Source organism: Acanthaster planci, linkage group LG07 (assembly GCF_054643075.1).
Source record: "Acanthaster planci isolate LZ-2023a linkage group LG07, COTS_SCS, whole genome shotgun sequence".
NCBI lineage: Eukaryota > Metazoa > Echinodermata > Asteroidea > Valvatida > Acanthasteridae > Acanthaster > Acanthaster planci.
The window spans coordinates 14,100,520-14,110,094 of NC_141783.1; the positions used below are offsets into that span (position 1 = coordinate 14,100,520).

Genomic DNA, 9,575 nt, shown 5'->3' on the forward strand with positions numbered 1-9,575 from the left:
GACAATATTACTGTCAAAGCACAGTGTACATGCACATAACAAGGTGGCTTGGCTTTCAAGGCACTATGACATTAAGGGGACGATTTATTTCATTAGTCATGTTAGTAAAGTTGGGATCAAGTTGTGGGGACAAAAATGTGTCCCTGTGACATTTTTGGTCCCATTTGGACACATGCCTTGTCCCTATAACCCGATAACAAGTAGGGTTCTTCTCAATGAAACATGTACATGTATGACCCTTAAACCTGTTTGGAGGTCATCAAATGCATTGGCCTTGCTTGAATCACCAAATTTTTATCAGCAACTGTCTGTGTCACATCTTGGCAGGTACATCACTGGGCTGTGTGTAATCTCAACATCCAATCCATCACCACGAAAGAGGAACCCTGTCACAACGGCCATTTTTTCTCAGTGATTTTCCCATGTGTATTGCCTCTTTTACCAGAGTATTTGTTTTGCTGGCCAGTACCAAGTGTAGGATTTTACAGGGGAGGGGCATGCATCGGGGGGGGGGGGGAGGAAGAGGAAGGGAGCAGAACCCCACTTGTAATGTAGAAACCCCCTTCCCACAATGCCCTTTGAAATGTTCCAACAGATACATATACTGGATTTTTATTATAAACTTGATCTCAAAAAATACCCAGAAATTACATGTCCAGTGGAACGCCTTTATAACAAACATGAGGGGATCCGCGTGAAATGTTTGGTACAGTGGTCGTTCGGTATAGCGTGATTAACTGCAGAACGTTTTGTTGCCGTGTTGAATAGCGCCCTCTCTTGTCTAACTGAAGTGCACCCTCTTTTGATACTATGGTTCACTGTTTTCGTGATGTTTTGCCGTTGCATTCACGTTTTGACGTTTCTAGAAATGTATCTGTTAATTATTTTTGTTTGTCATTAAATCTTGAGTTACAAAATTGCTATTTAGTTTATCCTAAAAGTTGTGAAGCTACCGCTCATGATTGATCTCTGATGCATGCTGAGGCGAATCTCAGTTGATTTGCAACTGAATAATGTTCGGTTGGTTTTGTGCACAAAATATTGGGAGCCAAGGATGATGTTCGGTAAAGCTGAATGTTCGGCATAGCGGTGTTCAGAATAGCGACGTTACACTGTATAGCCTCAAAATTTCTCTGTCTCACCTTGAAGAACCTCAGCCACCTGTGTATCAACCCTCTCCCCCACATTTCAGTCTACAATTACAGTGAGATGAGATTGGTTAGTGGGAAAAAAATCCCAGTTGAGGATAAATTACATGTACAGAGTAAAAAGAGTACTGAAAAAAAGATGACGAAATGCACTGACATGCTGTGTTTAGTGGATTGCCAGGTGGTCTTATTACCAGTGGTCCATTAGACAGTCTGACAACTGTGACCATATAGTTTTCAGGTCCCTTATTTTGCCACTTACTGTGAAAACCAATCAGACTCTACACTGGGTGGCAACATTTGGAACCTGATGACTACATGTACATGGTCACAGATGTTAGGCAGAATTAGGAATCATTTTTATTGCCTTTAAACACATGTACTTCAGTATCTTGAACTGGAACTAAAAAATCGTGATTCATGTGATTGAATATGAGCTACATGATTTAACTCGAGGCATTTCTGGGACTTTCAACACACTGACAATTACGACTGCAATATTCCACAACACAGAAGAATTTTTGATCATCTGCAGCAAGGAAGAAACATACACGTACATGCGCTACGTATAGTACATGTACATGTATATTCAAGGTACCCAAGAAAACATACACTGCGGTATCATTTGCAAGCACTTGCAAGTGAAAATTGCATGTACATGTATCTGTCTGGAAAACAGTGCCGATGAACAACGTACCTGTGCATGTATGTACAATGCACATGTACAGTAAATGCAGTTTTAAAAATGTGGTCTGTTTTGGGGGTCAATAAATGGCAAAACCGTCAATGTACTGGTACATGTATTTCCATTAAAAATATCCAGCACACATCTGTGAATACAAATTCACGGGCATACAGTTCATCTGTGAACTTCAAGGGCATACTCCGCGAGATGCTTTACACAAATTTACTTCCAAATTTGAAACTGGATGTACTGTGCTAACTTTTGTCAATGTACATACTTGGACAAGGTTTCACTCACCACTTTTTTGAGTTTCACGCATCAGTGCTCATGCACAGTAATATCATAATTTGCTATCCAACCGGTGAATTTAAGCACACATATGACTGCTTCATATTAATGGTTAATGACGCCGGATAGAAAAATCAATAGAAAAATGAAGCTCGGTATTGAGAATCTCCACAGCGCAGCGGACGATCAATAAAAACATGCAACAGCTGTCACAACACACGAAACCACTCGACTAGCTCAACAAACACTTGCTGCTTACAGGTAAATACTTGTACATGCATATCACACACATACACTGTACCTACCGGTATACATGTACATGCATATTGCACATACATACTTACTTGTATGTACCAAGTGATATTTCCATTTGCAACATTTGTTGAAGAATGTTAATCAATGCTTGGCTGCACTTTTTTTTTCAAAACCTTCCTGTGTACAAAGCTAAGTTACACCTCTCAAACGTACCGTACACACTCTTCTTCCTGTAAAGGGTTTAAACTAATTGTGGATGGTTGGTGACCCAATCAAGCATGCGTCCAACCTGCTATTTCTAAATTTTAGAATAAAAGAATGGTTTTTAACATTTCTGTCCAAACCTGTGGGGGGAAAAACAGCCCAAGCAACATTTCAACACCATATAGCTAAATGATGGGCCTTTGTTATTATTTTTTTTTAAATTTACATGAGGCCAAATCATCTGCAAAATTAACCTGGTTTATGGAACAGTGGTCTAATTACCAGAAGGCCACTGTTTCCTAAAGAACAGTTTGTGGTAATTACAAGCAAGCAGTGGGTGAGCCTGGCATACGACTACTTTTATGAAGACGTTATATGCACCCTAAAAATAGATTTTTCAACATGGCTTTGATACTCAGTTCAATGACTCATACTGTATGTTGGGCATACGCATGTCTTCATCATGCATGATGCATTATGCACCTTGCTGTGAGTAATTTTGGCACAGCAGGAATCTCTTCCTCTGTGGGACTTCTGTCCATATTCCTCTTCCAAAACTGTATGAAATTGATTTTTTCTCCCACTCCTTTTGCAGAACAAAGTCCACATGTTAATTCACAGCCTTGAAAACATGCATTCAAAGTAAATTTGCAGAGCTGTGCAAGGATAAGTGTATGAGAAAATGAAAAAAATTGCTCCTGCAATATTATTTTTTTTAATGAGTAGACCACTAATCAAAGTTGGAAAGGAAGCGCTGGAAACATTAAAACAAAACAAAACAAAAACACGTACGAACAAACGAAATCAAGCACATGCACAAAAAACATATAACTGGCCTATTTCCTTGCATGTTTGTTTGCTGCAATAGAACACAGCCATCAGATGATTAACAGTTGATGACAAACAAGAAATTTAGCATTACGCATTCATAAAATGATGAATGTGTGAATGGTAGGGGTGTTTGGTGCAGCGTCTCTTCATTGCTTTCACAAACAGCTTAACCCTGCTCTTTTAAGTTAGGATCTACAGACCTGTAAACATGTACAATTTCTGTGTATAATTGAATTGTGTTTACTGATTTTTATATGATTGTCCTCTTTGTTAAATTTTGTCTTGTTTTGTTTTGTGTTTGATGATAAATGCTTTATTTTCAAATGTAGAATTTAATATTTATTTAGTTTTTAATCGTCATTGTAAATACATTTGTTAATGGATCCCATTCCAGTAACTGGTGGTCCTTCTGCTGTTGGATGCAGTGAATAAATAAATATTGTATGCACCATATGTATCATAAAATAAGACTGGATTTCTTACACTGTCAATAATTACAGTTACAATGTACATGCACTGACGTCAGATGCGTGGATGCATTATCATCATGTGACTTCACAGCAATCATGCATATACATGTACATGTATATGCAAACACTGGGTACTATTTGAATCACACCTGTAACAACACAATACACTGTAATTAATAGTAATGCAAGGCACCTGTGGTTAGGGGAAGCATTTTGTGGAGTACAGTGCTAATGTCTGCAATAACTCAAGCACACACCGGTAGACACGGAAGATATGACACTAAATCTGAAGAATGTGAACTGCTGCAGGGAAAACGAATGAGCAGGCCAAAAAATCTCTCCTTTCATCGGAAAAGAGTATTATTGCGTGATATAAACATGCATGATGAAACAGTGCTCTGAATAAAAATGCTTAAGCGTTGCACCTCCACACTGAGATACACCTGTACATGTACATGTACACGTAAGTACAATGTGCTGGTGTAAGGACATGACTTCTGCTATGCATTTTTACATGTAAAGTAGGCCTACACTGTCAACTACAAAACTACATGTACCTGTACAGTACTTACGACGTTTTGGAAGATTTGTATTGGCTCTTTTCACTTGGTTCCTTCATGCTACATGTACATTGCTGTAATAGGTTGGCAGAGCACTGGAATATCAGTCTTATGAGCTTAGATTCGAGTACAGTAGTGTCAAGCCTTAACCCTAAATCCCTCAGGGGCATTTTTGCTGATATGGAACCCCGTCCTGCAAAATCCTCCGACTGAGGATAGAGCCTCCAATTGGATACAGCCTCAACTCTCCCCAAACCGGCATATGTACATGTACGTGTCCATGTACCATACCTGTATTTCTTGAATGTGTTCTCTGAATGACCACTCCGTGTATCTCTGTCTTTCAAAATCAATATAATGAACACCTGATAGAGCAGTGCAAGTAATGCCCCATAGGTTCTGATCTTTTAATGTCACACTTGTGTTTTTCCTATGACTGGTAATCAGTACAAAAGTAAATAAGGTTAACTCACAAAGTGCTTGAAATCCCATGCAGCTATTAAAACACCAGGTAATAATACAGGTACACGTGCTATCAAATACCAAATGAAAATACAACCCTATTTAAAACTAATGGGACAAATGTCCATTTTGAACAAATTTGAGGTAAAATCCAAAACCAACCAAAAAGGGATATTTCTGCAAAATTTGGCTGCCCATTTGCTCTTTGCATGCCGCCGCCATAGACACGCAGAGCCTCGAACTGGCAACTCTCATAAATATACATGTAGCTGGTTCAGCGATTCGCGTCGATGTTGCTTAATAAATGCACGTTGCGACTAGAACTAACGCAACACATGCAAATTTATTAAGCAACATCGACGCGAATCGCTGAACCAGCTACATGTATATTTATTGAGAGCTGCCAGATGGAGGCTCTGCGTGCCTATGCAAAGAGCGAATGGTACATGAAGTTGTAGGCAAAATGAGAGTGGTCTGTAACATCTAAGCCTATGAAGATATGCTTATGCATCATGGATGCGCAAAACGGCTAAAAGCTTGGCAAGCCAAAGACCTTGACCAAATGAGTGGGTCAAAATCACTGAAATCAGTCATACATGCACATGTGACATATACTGTACCAGTACATAGTACAATATATACAGCCTCAATCCTATGAAATCTTCCATTTACATGTACAGTATGTAAGGATTTAGGAGGATTTGGGAAGGTTAAGGTTAATAAATGGGTAATTCCAGAAATTAGGGGTCCATCTTTTTGGTGTTCCTGTCACATCTGACACATGATTTTGTAAGTTCAGAACACATATTCTAATTTTCAAGAGTGATGAATAAATGCAAATTACATGCCAAACAAATAGTAATAGTTTGAAATCAATTCCAGTGATGTTTCCATGTATATAATAACAAAGGTCAGATGTAATAGGGACATGAAAAGTCACTGTTTTGGACCCCTAATTTCTGGAATTACCCAAATACATTGTACATACTAGTAAGTACCGGTACATGTAAATCTAAACATGTACATGTATGGGCTGTTAGTGGTAGAGTGGTTCAGATGACCACACCAGTCAACAGTGAGTCAAGGATTAAATCCCATATAAAACAGGTTTATCCCGAGTGCAGATTGTGCTTCATAATTTAAGCAATGGTGGAAGAACTCCCAAATGTTCAACCAGAGGCGAAATTAGCGGTGAAAATCAATTCCGAGTACACGTCAAGCTTTTGAAAACTTGTCTTGAAACTGTAGTCACACATTAGTTGTGCAATATACATGTACATGAACCGGTAGGCTAATTTTTGTTTGTTGTAACTAGTCCCTAAGAACTTCAAGGGCACTGAAGGTTGCAAATCAATAGTCTGGGCCATGAAGCTGCAATGAGATGCACACACAGTTCAACTCAGATGGACCTGCCGGCTTGTCATTTTCCTGAGCATCTGCGAGGCAAGTGAGCATGCAAAATCCTCATTGACAGTACGTGACTGGCTTGCCAAGCCGATGGCACATCCATCTTGATAAATTATTACGGAGGAGTTCGCCGTGGAGTGAGCAATATCAAATTTCCAATCTGGTGCCTTCCTTTCAGGGCCCAAGACAAATAGATTAGTAAAATATGAATGAAAATCTACAATTTTAAATGACTGGTAACAGCTAGCCAAAAACCCCACACATGTACACACACCAAGACCCAAAGGTGCGCCAACGTGTACATGGTTAAAGTATGGTTTTTCCATTGGAAACAAGTTGAAAAGAATTTATGCAAGTCCATTCTCACTCTACTTTCATTTTCCCTTGGGACTTTCATGATTCTTTCAAGATTCTTTATGCAACAACCCATGGGCACAATTTTTGTATGTTAACTAAAATGAGGACCCTAAATCCACGTAAAAATGCTTGGATTCAGCATTTATCATGCCTATTGAGCCATCAAAAATAAAACCTTGGTGTACGTGTGTGCTCATACTAATTTTCAAGTTAACGCATTGTACCATGTTGAGGAAAAGGCCAGGAGGATTATCGTCCAGATGGAAAAAGAAAAGGAGAAGGAAAAGAGAGATGGAATTGTATGATTTCAATAAGGTGATTGGGTTGAGCCAAATCATCTAAAAGTACATTTTAAAACTTACACTGATCAAAATTCAAATGAAATGAGCTATGATATTTATTGTTTCCATTTGTTGTTTACATTTTATTGCAACTGATAATAGGCACTTGCAAGACTTATGTATCATGCGTAACATTTGCGTTTGCGATTTTTTTGTTTTCAATTTACACGGTCATAACAGTAATTCTCACAAACAATGATTACACATTTTATTTTTTGTTGCTTTTTAATTTTTAATGAAATTTAGGTGTTGTATGAACGTTCATGAGACAACGTTCAGGGCAACATCTACTCAGCTGCCTGTTCTTGATGAAGTGATTCAGTATTTTCAAGTCAAGCTTGAACATGAGATTCCACAAACAGCAGCAACAATGTGCATACGTACTTCAGATTGTGATGCTTTAAAGTACATGTAAAAGTCTTTTAAGCCAGTGGTCGAAGTGCTTACATGATCTAGACAAAAGCCTTGCTATTCACTGATGGCAAAATCACTTTTGTTTGGGCTATTCTCAACCTTGGAGAATTATTTTACGAGGGAAGTGAAGTGTACCGTAGGTACCACAGCCCAACAAATGACTCATGCAAATTGTTGCCGCTACTCACAGAGTCTCACAAAATCAGGGACCAACTGTGGATGCTGAGCTAGCTACACTTTGCCAAACATGAAACACTCTTGATGTCGCCATTCCGCATCCCAATTTATGTTATTCAACAATAATAACAGTAAAGATGGTAAACGCATAGCAGAAAGGGGATGCATGATTCTTTCCGATCATCATGTACATGTATGCTAATTCTACATTTACATAATTTATGGTGTTCTCCATTTTGTCAACTATTATCTAAATCATTAATAAATATTGGAAAGAATTCCAAACATTCACCTCACTTTTTTAATTCATGCCTTCCCTCACTTGACAACAGGTAAAATCCCTCCCAAATGCCTGGCTCCATTTAACTGGCTAAAGCATGTACTGGTATCATCATGAATTATGACACTCAAAATTTGTGTTGGTCAATTTTTGGAAAGAATTCCATATACATGTACATTGTGTACAAACACTGCTTGATACGCTGTGCACAAATCCTATGAGACCGGTCTGAGAAATTGTGTTTTCAAAGTGAATACTGTATGTCCATATTTTTACTGCTAAATTTGACTTTTTAGGACTTTTGATTTCTTTAAGATGATTAATACATGTAGGTCACTGCACGGCCAAATTAGTGACGTCCAGTCCGTTGGCTATGGAACTCTTTTTACATTTTTCTTCCTAAACGATTACATGTACACTGTAGGCACTACTTGTTTGCTTTATTTTAACTTTAACCGACCTCAATCCTCTAAAATCCTCCGGGTGGTATTGGAGGATTTTGGAGGATTGAGGATGAGTGATGAATTGAACACAGGATTTTGGAGGATGAATGCTGATTTAAAAGCTGGAGGATTTTCAAGGATTGAGGATGAATGGTGAGTGAAGTACTAAAAATTGGTCACAATGATACATATAGTCATGCTATATACTGTTTACAATACATGTACCCAAGGAGAGTGTGTTCCATTGTTCACTGCTACTGGTCACAAATTATACAATCCTCAACTGCAATGTGTTAAAACAAAGGCACATGTCTGCTTTGTTTATTACAACAACAACGACCCAAAAAAAAACCCAAGTAGGGCCATGGAGGATTGAGGATTCAGGTACATCATGTACATGTACCTTTCATTTTGTGCATAAGCCCAAAAACTGGAGGATTGAGGATGAATGCAGTTTTTGGAGCTGGGCAATTGGAGGATTTGGGAGGATTGGCGTGACTGAGGATGTGCCCTTGTAAAAAAGCCATCATTCGCCACTCACTGACTCAGTTTACAGACTACCTTCTCACCATAGTTCTGACCACGCCGCTGACACAATTTTGCCGCGTACTTTTGACTTTTATTTTAAAATCATTAATTATGACATCACCCCCCTATCATGCCTGGTATGGAAAATCCTCCATGATCATCATGATCATCATGATCAGGTAATGACGATCAGACGATATGCAATCTTGAACCACAGAGCAAGGAACTTTGTGTGTATTTATGGTGCTCCATCCTGACATGCCTGAGTTGATTTGCCTTTGAATAACATCCATTCATAGGATAATCAATTCAGGAGAAAGTACAATAAATGTGCGTTAAGTTCAAGTTGCGCATAACGATTACCAGGCCTCACTCATCATGTTGATCGTGGCACATCCACATGTCCATGAAAACATGTTTCTCACACACACACAAATGCATGGACATTACAATAACACACACAGTCACGTCACATACCCTCTTCTGAACACAATATTTTCATTTGACTACACTGATTCACTTACTGAGCGAAATGTGCAAAATATTAAGAAGATTTACCCACCTGTTGTCAAAGTAAAAGAAGATAACCCTGTCACGTCAATGTCGTGCATGCAACGAATGAACGAGTGCACATCACGTACGGCCACTGTGTGGTTGACATCACCAATGAGGGCGTGCTTCAAGTGTATAATATATGACGGCTGTTTTATGTACTGACCTTTGCT

General features: G+C 38.7%; 1 protein-coding gene across 5 annotated transcripts in view; it reads right to left on the reverse strand.

Annotated features, from left to right (window-relative positions):
* Positions 1–9,518, reverse strand: part of LOC110980845 (TBC1 domain family member 16-like) — a 26,610-nt gene extending 17,092 nt beyond the window's left edge. The window contains exons 1-2 of one of the 5 annotated variants that reach the window (XM_022237858.2): positions 9,413–9,493; positions 4,454–4,515 (exon numbers count right to left, since the gene is read on the reverse strand). The gene's annotated coding sequence lies outside the window, so the exon portion shown is untranslated. Of the gene's footprint in view, positions 1–4,438; positions 4,516–6,866; positions 6,888–9,412 lie in introns of those variants that run through there. The other 4 variants (XM_022237860.2, XM_022237859.2, XM_022237861.2 and 1 more) reach the window with 4 other exon arrangements.
* Positions 9,519–9,575: the final 57 nt, after the last annotated feature.